The sequence below is a fragment of the Galeopterus variegatus genome, unplaced genomic scaffold (genome assembly GCF_000696425.1).
Source record: "Galeopterus variegatus unplaced genomic scaffold, G_variegatus-3.0.2 Scaffold715, whole genome shotgun sequence".
Lineage (NCBI taxonomy): Eukaryota > Metazoa > Chordata > Mammalia > Dermoptera > Cynocephalidae > Galeopterus > Galeopterus variegatus.
In genome coordinates, this window is record NW_007726826.1 from 472,193 (window position 1) to 480,501 (window position 8,309).

General features: G+C 40.1%; 1 protein-coding gene and 1 pseudogene across 1 annotated transcript in view; one reads left to right on the forward strand and one right to left on the reverse strand.

Annotated features, from left to right (window-relative positions):
- The window catches only part of FAM189A2 (family with sequence similarity 189, member A2), a 63,721-nt gene that overhangs the window by 19,859 nt on the left and 35,553 nt on the right, over positions 1 to 8,309 (forward strand). The window lies entirely within an intron of this gene.
- Positions 2,559 to 3,026, reverse strand: LOC103589716 (annotated as a pseudogene).

The window sequence follows — 8,309 nt, forward strand, 5'->3', positions numbered from 1 at the left end:
CTGGTGGAGCTCTTTAGTGCAGAAAAAAGAATGATTTCTAGACAGACATTGTGTATTAGTAGGTGTTCTGCACATTGACGGAGGGGAAAGAGTCAGACCCAGATCTGACCTGGGTCCGCTAATTAGTTGTGTGCTCTGGGACATAATACTTCACCTCTCTGAGACTGTTTCATATCTATATGCGTCTATAAATCTATTTCCTTCCTGCCTTCTGCCTACCTGTATCTCAAACACCCCACTGTGACATCTTACAATTTACTAACTACCTTTTAAGAGGGAAAAATATTTATTATTTAAAAAAAGAAGGGCTCATTAGCTTTCATATTCTGCTTAAAAGTAATAATTAGACCTCTGTGCATTTCTCTCAGCACCCAAACCTAATTACACTCCTTCCCCAAATTAATCATTTTAAACTCTTTCTGGCTTTGGCATTCCTGGTGGCTGTCCCACCTTGCTAAAAGTGAGGGATTTGTCACTCTTATGCTAAGCCACCTTCCCTCCTTTTCCCACTTTTTAAATTATTTTGTTTCCCCTATTGATGACTTTATAATTTTAAAGCATATTATAAGCGTCTATTTCTTAACTCCTCAACTTTGGATAGCATCTTTAGTCTCTCTCTTTCATAAGATAAAGACATTAGCACTTCGTTCTACTTCTTTCCCCTTTCACCTCCCGGTTTTTGAGAGCAACACCATCGCCATCATTGTCAGTGTTTTAACATTTACATTTGGCTCTTCAAGTATATCATTCAAACTTTATCTGTAGAATATTTCTCAATGAAAACCCATGATGACACTCGCAGTATTTTTGTTACATGAGCGCTGCTGTAATAGGATGTTAAAATTGGATTCTTGATTCCAGATCCACCTGAGGCCTCAATACGAGAGATGCCAACTGCTCCCACATTTGAGGGTATGCATTCGTTCAACTATCAAAGCAGGACTTGCGAAGCTGCTGGGTGAAAACCAGTTTTGCAACCCTTAGCTGATCTCTGTCCCCCAGCCTATAAAAAGATTAGGAATTAAAGAGACAGATGTTCTGGAGAAAGTTACTGAATTGCTTTGGCATTTAGAGTTCCCCGTCCCGTGGGCAAGAGGTGCTTAAAGATAGGCACTTGGAGAACTTGATATGGGTCCCTTGGTGTTTGACTAGGCATGTGCCTGTGGAATCTAAAGGGCTGATTGGAGTGCCCCGTGGCCTCAGAGTTAAAGACTGCAGTGGGAAAGTAACTGTATGTTCACAGACTAAACCCCAAATGTATATACTTTTAGCTGACCAGATGGGCCTGGGGTTAGCTTACATCCTGCCCAAGAGGACCCCTGAGGAGCAAGCAGACCACAGCTGAAGGAGGCTGGGCCTGCACTATTGGAAGCCCAAGTCAAGGAACTGCAGGCTCAGCAACAGGTATCTCAGAGGGGCCAATGGGAGCCCCATTCGGGAGAGAGTCTCTGTAAACACTTGCCAAGACCAGATGTTAACAGTCAAGTGAACTCTCCCTGTGCCTTATCTCGTCTACCAGTATGGCCCTGGCCTCCCCCTTACACCCTCCTACCCAAAATGACAGAAGTGTGCTTAGCAGGCTACAGACACAAAAAACAGGGAAACAGAGAAGTCTGTGACTCCCTTGCCTTTCCTACTGCAAGCTTGCTTGCTGCCTACAGTAATAAGCCTGATGCCAGGCAGAGAAGTGTAAATTCAAGTGAATTTCCGAGTTTTGACTGAGACACAGATCTGGACATTTTAGTTATTGAAAAGAGATGATTTGTGACTTGAAGTGACTGGAGGACTTTTTGTATCTTATATTGACCAGAGAAGTCATGGGCCTGGCCACAAATTGCATCTTAAAGGGTCAGGAATAACTAGCCCTGCAAAGCAGGCTTGAAGAACAGGCAAATATAAAACAAGCATGTGCCATTAATGAGGGAACACTGAATTCAAAGAGCATTTGAGAAGCTAAGTATTCACAGGCAGTGTTAGGAGAAGATTGCTGGCATAAATACAAAACTGGTTAACGTACAGCAGGGCCATAAACTGTAATTTTTATGGTTTTCTGTTCCATCAGACAGAGCTTATTTTCATCTCTACCAAAATCTAATTTAAACTCTGTTCCTACAGAGTTGTAAAATAGCCAAATAAATAAATAAATAAATAGAATACCTAGTAATCTCTTTTGCCCACTTTCAAGTTTCAGATAATTTTTCTGACAGTCTTCTAGAGTCTTACATAAGGATATATTTGGGTATGGATCTTTTTTCCTTCATCCTTTTGAATATTCAGTGACCTCTTCTAATTTGGAGACGTGTCTTTCTTCCACACTGAGAAATTTTCTTTTCTTTTTAAGTGTTGACAATTGTATTTTCATATTTCACAATACAAATGATAACTGCACTTTTTTGGTCCCACTTCTCCCCTCCAAAACTATTCTCTCTTTAATAGGAATGGGGACCACGTCTTCCGTGTCACGCTGTTAAGAAACACCCACAGTCACAGCACCATGATCTCCTGGTGAAGTACAGCATGTCATACAAAACTGATGTAAAGAGGCCTCCTCTCGATTCTTATCTGTTCAATCGTGTCATTCCTGGCTGAGTGGGCACCATCATGGGACAGGCGGGAGTTCTCCTCATTGGAGGACCAGGCATCGTTGGCATATGGGTGGCCTCATTCCAGGAGAAGGTCCCACTGGCACCATCTCAGGAGGATGAGGGCCCATCATTGGCATCGTGGGAGGGCCCCCCATATGGGGTGCTGGCATCATACCATGGCCAGGAGGACGTGGGGGACTGGGAGGAGGTGGGGTCATTGCCCCTGCAGGAGGAGGAGCAGAGAATGGAGTAGGAGGCATTTTCCTTGTTGAAATGCAGCCATTGTTTTGTCCATCAGGCTCTGAGCCTGCTCTTCCATCCTTTCCTGATCGCAGCCTTTCACAGTCCCTTTGTGTTTCCTATCACTGCAGTGTGTCTGTCTCACAGAGGAGAGTCATGGGTGAGGTATGTATCGCAGTGATCACAATAAAACTTGGGCATGTTGCTCTGTAGGGCATTGTCCACTCCGTTCTGCTGAGAAATTATCTATATTGTTTCCTTGATTATTTCCTTTCCTCCATTTGCTCTGTTCTTTCTTTCTGGAACATCTGATAATCAGATGAACCTCTGGACTGAACCTCCTTTCAAAGTCTCATATTTTCTCTTTCTTTGTCTTTTTTATTTATGGTCTGGGTATTTTCTTAATTTTTGCTCCTGCCATTCTTTTGAAGTATTTTTTTGACAATTATAATTTTTAATGGTTAGGAACACTTTTTTGATGTCCCATTTATGCTTTTTCATAGGAGCTGTTCTTGTTTTATGTATTGTATTTTTCTCTCTCCCTTTGAAGATACATATGAGATACATTTAATATATATTTTTTCTATTCTCTGAGTAATCTTTTTTTCCTCCTTGGGGCCCACTAATCCAATGAAGTATTATTAGCATCCTCATTCTGAGGAAATCAAGGCACAGAGAGGTTAAATAATTTGCCCGTTGTTACTTAGCTAGAAGTGGCAGAGCTGGGCTGCTGTCTCAGCTGGTCTGTCTCTAGAGTCCATGTTCTTAATTACTATCTTGCTTGTGTGGGTCTGGTTCCATAACAGACTTGTCTGAGAGGAAGAGCTGCCCAAGAGCACTGTGTAGCAGAGAAGGCTGCTTCATTTCAGGTCGTGCTTGATTGAGAGGAGTAGGCAGATGACCCCGATACTCCAAAAAGAAGTTGACAACACTCCACTGACCCCTGCACCCTCAGGCAGATTAGCTCTTTTAGAAAGAAGTTCATTAGTATTAGTTGGTGGACAACTACTTGTACTTACTATTATTTCTGAATATGCAAAATCTCTTCAATATTTTTTCAATGTTTTATTATGAAAATTCTCAAATTTACAGAGAAATTAAACAAATAGCACAATGACTTCTCATATGTCCTCCACTTGGATTCAATAGCTGTTAATATTTTTCCATATTTGCTATGTCTCTACATAAATAGATATTTTATATTGGACTATTTTAAAGTTGCAGACTTCATGGTACTTCACCTCTGTATGCTTTAGAAAGCATCTCCTAAAAATAAAAGCATTCTTCTCCATCACCATAATAACATTATCATGTGATCTGGTATTCAGTCCATATTCCCATTTCCCTGATGGTTCCAAAATGTTTTTTATAACTTTTCTTAATCGAAAACCTTTCCAACTGAAGAATAATTTGTGCACATTTCTGTGTGTATAAGTGTACAATTTGATGAGTGATTGAAAAGTGAATACTCCCATTTAACCTAGCTTTTTTTAAAAAAATGCAGAATGCTATCAAGGTTCACTTGTTGCATTTGCTTATTCTGTCTTTTTAGTCTTTTGCATTCTAAAATGCTTTTCTGCCTTTTTTTTTTCTTCTTTTTTTTTTCTTTTTCTAAGAATTGACTTTGTGGAGAGATGAGTCCAGCCGGCTCATATCATGCTGTTGTTCTTGTTGTTGTTCTTCTTCTTTGATGTGAAAATTTTAAAGTATACCCCAAAGTTGTCTTCTTTTTTTTTTTCTTTTTCTAAGAATTGACTTTGTGGAGAGATGAGTCCAGCCGGCTCATATCATGTTGTTGTTCTTGTTGTTGTTCTTCTTCTTTGATGTGAAAATTTTAAAGTATACCCCAAAGTTGAGAGAAATGCAGCAAACTTCCATGCACCCATTGCCCAGCTCCAGCAATCCACACATGTTCAAACTTGTCTCATCTGAACCCCTGGCCATTTCACTTCTCCGTTGTCGTAGGATTGTTTTGAAATAAAGCCCAGCCCTCAAACATTTCATCCTCAAATATTTTAGTATGTGTTTATAAAAGATACATAATTCGTCAAACTCATCAAGTACCTCGTCATTGTCTCACGTTTTTTATAATTGGTTTGTTTTAAGTGGAGCCAAACAAGCAAGATCCTCACATTGCATTTGGTTGATAGGTCTCTGAAGTTTCTTTCTTTTTTTTCTTTTTTCAGCATCTGGTCAGTACCAGCATCTGAAACCTTGACCTTGACCTGCCAGCCCATACATTTCTTTTAATCAATAAGTCCCTCTTCCTTTTGTTTTCCCCTTTGCAATTTATTTGTTAAAGCAACTGTGTCCTTTGTCCAGTGGAGTTGTATTGCATCCCCCTGGTGCTGTCCCCTTTAGTTCCTGTAACTGTAATTTACAGTTTCGTAATTTAACTCTAGTCAAATCTAGAGGCTGGATCTGATTCAAATTCGATTCTCGGGGGGCAGAATATTCCACCAGTGGTGGTGTGTCTATCCATCAGGAAGCACACGTTGTCCGGTTGTCTTTTTGTGATGCTGGCAGTCATTGATGATACTTACTTAGATTATGTGGGTAACTTGAATCTTTCATGTTTAAAATGTCAATAAATAACTGTTACAAGCAGCAGTCCTTAAACCATTGATCCCTACACTGTATCCATGAAACTGTTCTTCCTTTGAGATATTAGACAGGTGTCCTTGGAAAAGTGGCTTCTTGTTCATATAAATTTGGGGAACGCCGCATAGGGTTACTTCCTCTTGATAATTCGTAGTTTACCTTAACACTTTAATGGTTGTTGGAAGTGCTCATTGTTTAACTTTGTTTAACTCAAGTTTCCCAGATCTACTTCACTTTATAACTCGTTCTCCACAGACTATCTGTTAGGCCCTCTCAGGAACCCATAATTAATGGAAAATTATTTTGGAAATATGACCTTAAATCATTTATTCAATCACTCAATAAACATTTGTTGACTGCAACATATTGTTGTCATAAAGCATTATGACAGGCACTGTGTTAGTCACATATGTAGGCATGAACTCCTCAAACTTGATTGGTTCTTTACTTTTTTGGTGTTAGAATATTTCAAATGTCACATGGAGAGAAGTACCTGACTACCTGATCATAATGGTCTGATTATTGGGGCATACACAATCTCAACATATGCAATATCCCTTCTTACTAAGAGAGTCGTATAGTCATCCCACTGCCCAGGTAAGGGAGGAGAGAGGTCAGCCATTCCACTTACCTATTACTGACTACATAACAAACCTCCCCCAAACCTAATGGTTTAAAGCCACAGTTTATTATCATCGCTGACGGTCTTAGGGATTGACAGGACTCTTGCTCAGAGTCTCTCTTTGATTGCAATCAATGGCAGCTGGGTTTGGAATCATCTGAACGTTTGACCGGGCTGTACATCCAGGATGGCTCTTTCACATGACTGGCAGTTGATGCTGTGACCTCCCATGTGAGATCTGCCCAACATTGTGGCCGGGTTTGGAGAGGCAGTGTCTCAAGTGAGTGTTCCAGGAGGCTTAGGTAGAAGCTGCAGGGCTTCTTATGATCTAGCATGGGCTGTCCCAAAATGTCACTTCTGCCACATTCTGTTGGTCAAACAAGTTCCTTAGGCCAGCTTAGAATCAAGGGGACGAGGATTGGACACCACTTTTTTTGCAATATTTTTTATTGTAGTAAAATATACATAACCGTCTTAACCATTTTTTAAAGTGTACAATTCAGGGTCACTTTTAAGTGTGCATTTAATGGCATTAAGTATATTTATAATGTTGGGCAATCATCACCACTATCCATTTCCAGAACTTTTTCATCATACCAAACAGAAACTCTATACCCATTAAACAATTCCTCATTTTCCTCTTCCCCCAGGGCCCTGGCAGCCACTGTTCTTCTTTCTGTCTATGCATTTGCCTAAGAATAGGTACCTCAGAGAAGTGGAATCATACAATATCTGTCCTGTTGTTTCTGGCTTCTTTCACTTAGCAAAATGTTTTCCAGGTTCATCCATGTTGTAGCATGTGTCATAACTTCATTCCTTTTTACGGATGAATAATATTCCATGGTATATATTGGACTTCACATCTTGATGTGAGGACCAGCCTGCGAGTGCAGAGAGGGCAGGACTTGATGGTGGCCGTCTTTGGTTAGCAGATTCTTGTCAGGAGCTGTGATCTTCATGGTCAGGGAGTCATAAAAGCTGACTCTTAAACTTGCTGAACTTTGAGAAACCGATGGCACTGGAGAAAGGGCTGGAAGTAGGGAAAGAAGGAAAATTAAAGAAGCACAGAGAAAAGGACAAGAATAATGAAGTAAGGAAAGTCGAATCTAAAGAGCCATAGATCTGCAAGTATGTTTAAAAGTAACTTTTTGCTTCCTTTCTTATCTTCAGATCCAGGTTGACTTTTACCACCTTATTTCCAAGAGGCATAGCAGATCGGGTTCCTGACCGGTTCATCTGTTAGAACAAGAAATCTCACGTGTCACGTGATCCTCTGTTTCTCTAGAGAGTTTCATCAGGGTCTTTTCTCCTGATCCAAAACCACATTCCTAATGATAACATATTAATTTACGTGTGACAGAGCTGTCCAAGTTGAACTGAACAATTGTGCAGCCAGACATGTGCCAAGGGTGTCCCCTTCTCTGCTAAGCCTGATTGCTTGGCTCATAAGAAAAGTTACTTTTCCTGAGAAATGAGGGATAATGTGTTGAAAGGGGGTCTGGGGGATCTGCAACAGAACCAGAGACAGGAATCCCTGATAGGGTGGAATTTGCTTTTCACAAGTAAAAAGGCTTGAAAGTGCCTCCAAGATTTCTATCTTTTCACCAGGAATAAGCAGCTCTGTGTTATAAGTGCTTTTAGCTGTCCTCAAAGCTGTGTCCCAAACTGCCAAACAGTTGTATCTCACTCTAGTGGGGAAAGCCAGAGACCTTTCACCCCTGTTCAAAGGGGAATGGGAAAGAAGTGTTATTATTATATTTTAAATACTTTATAAAAAGAAAATCAAAATGATAAATGTTTAGGTGATAGATATGCAAATTATTCTGATTGGATCATTACACAATATATGCATGTATTTGAAACAACAAACTGTGCCCCATCAGCATGTATAAATAAATAAGGTAATTAAATAAAACAAAGCAAAGGCAACAAAAGAAAAAATAAATCAATAGGATTATGTCAAACTACAAAGCTTCAGCACAGGAAAAATAACAATCCACAGAGTGAAAAGGCAACCCATAGAATGGAAGAAAATATTTGCAAACTATATGTCTGATGAGGGGTTAATATCTAGAATGTATAAGGAACTCAAACAACTCAAAAGCAAAAACAATCTGATATAAAAATGGGCAAAAGACAGTAATAGACATTTTTTCAAAAGAATATATACAGGGGCCGGCCCGGTGGCACACTGGATAAGTGCGCCACTTGGGAAGCGCGGCGGTGCTCCCACCCGAGGGTTCGGATCCCACATACAGACC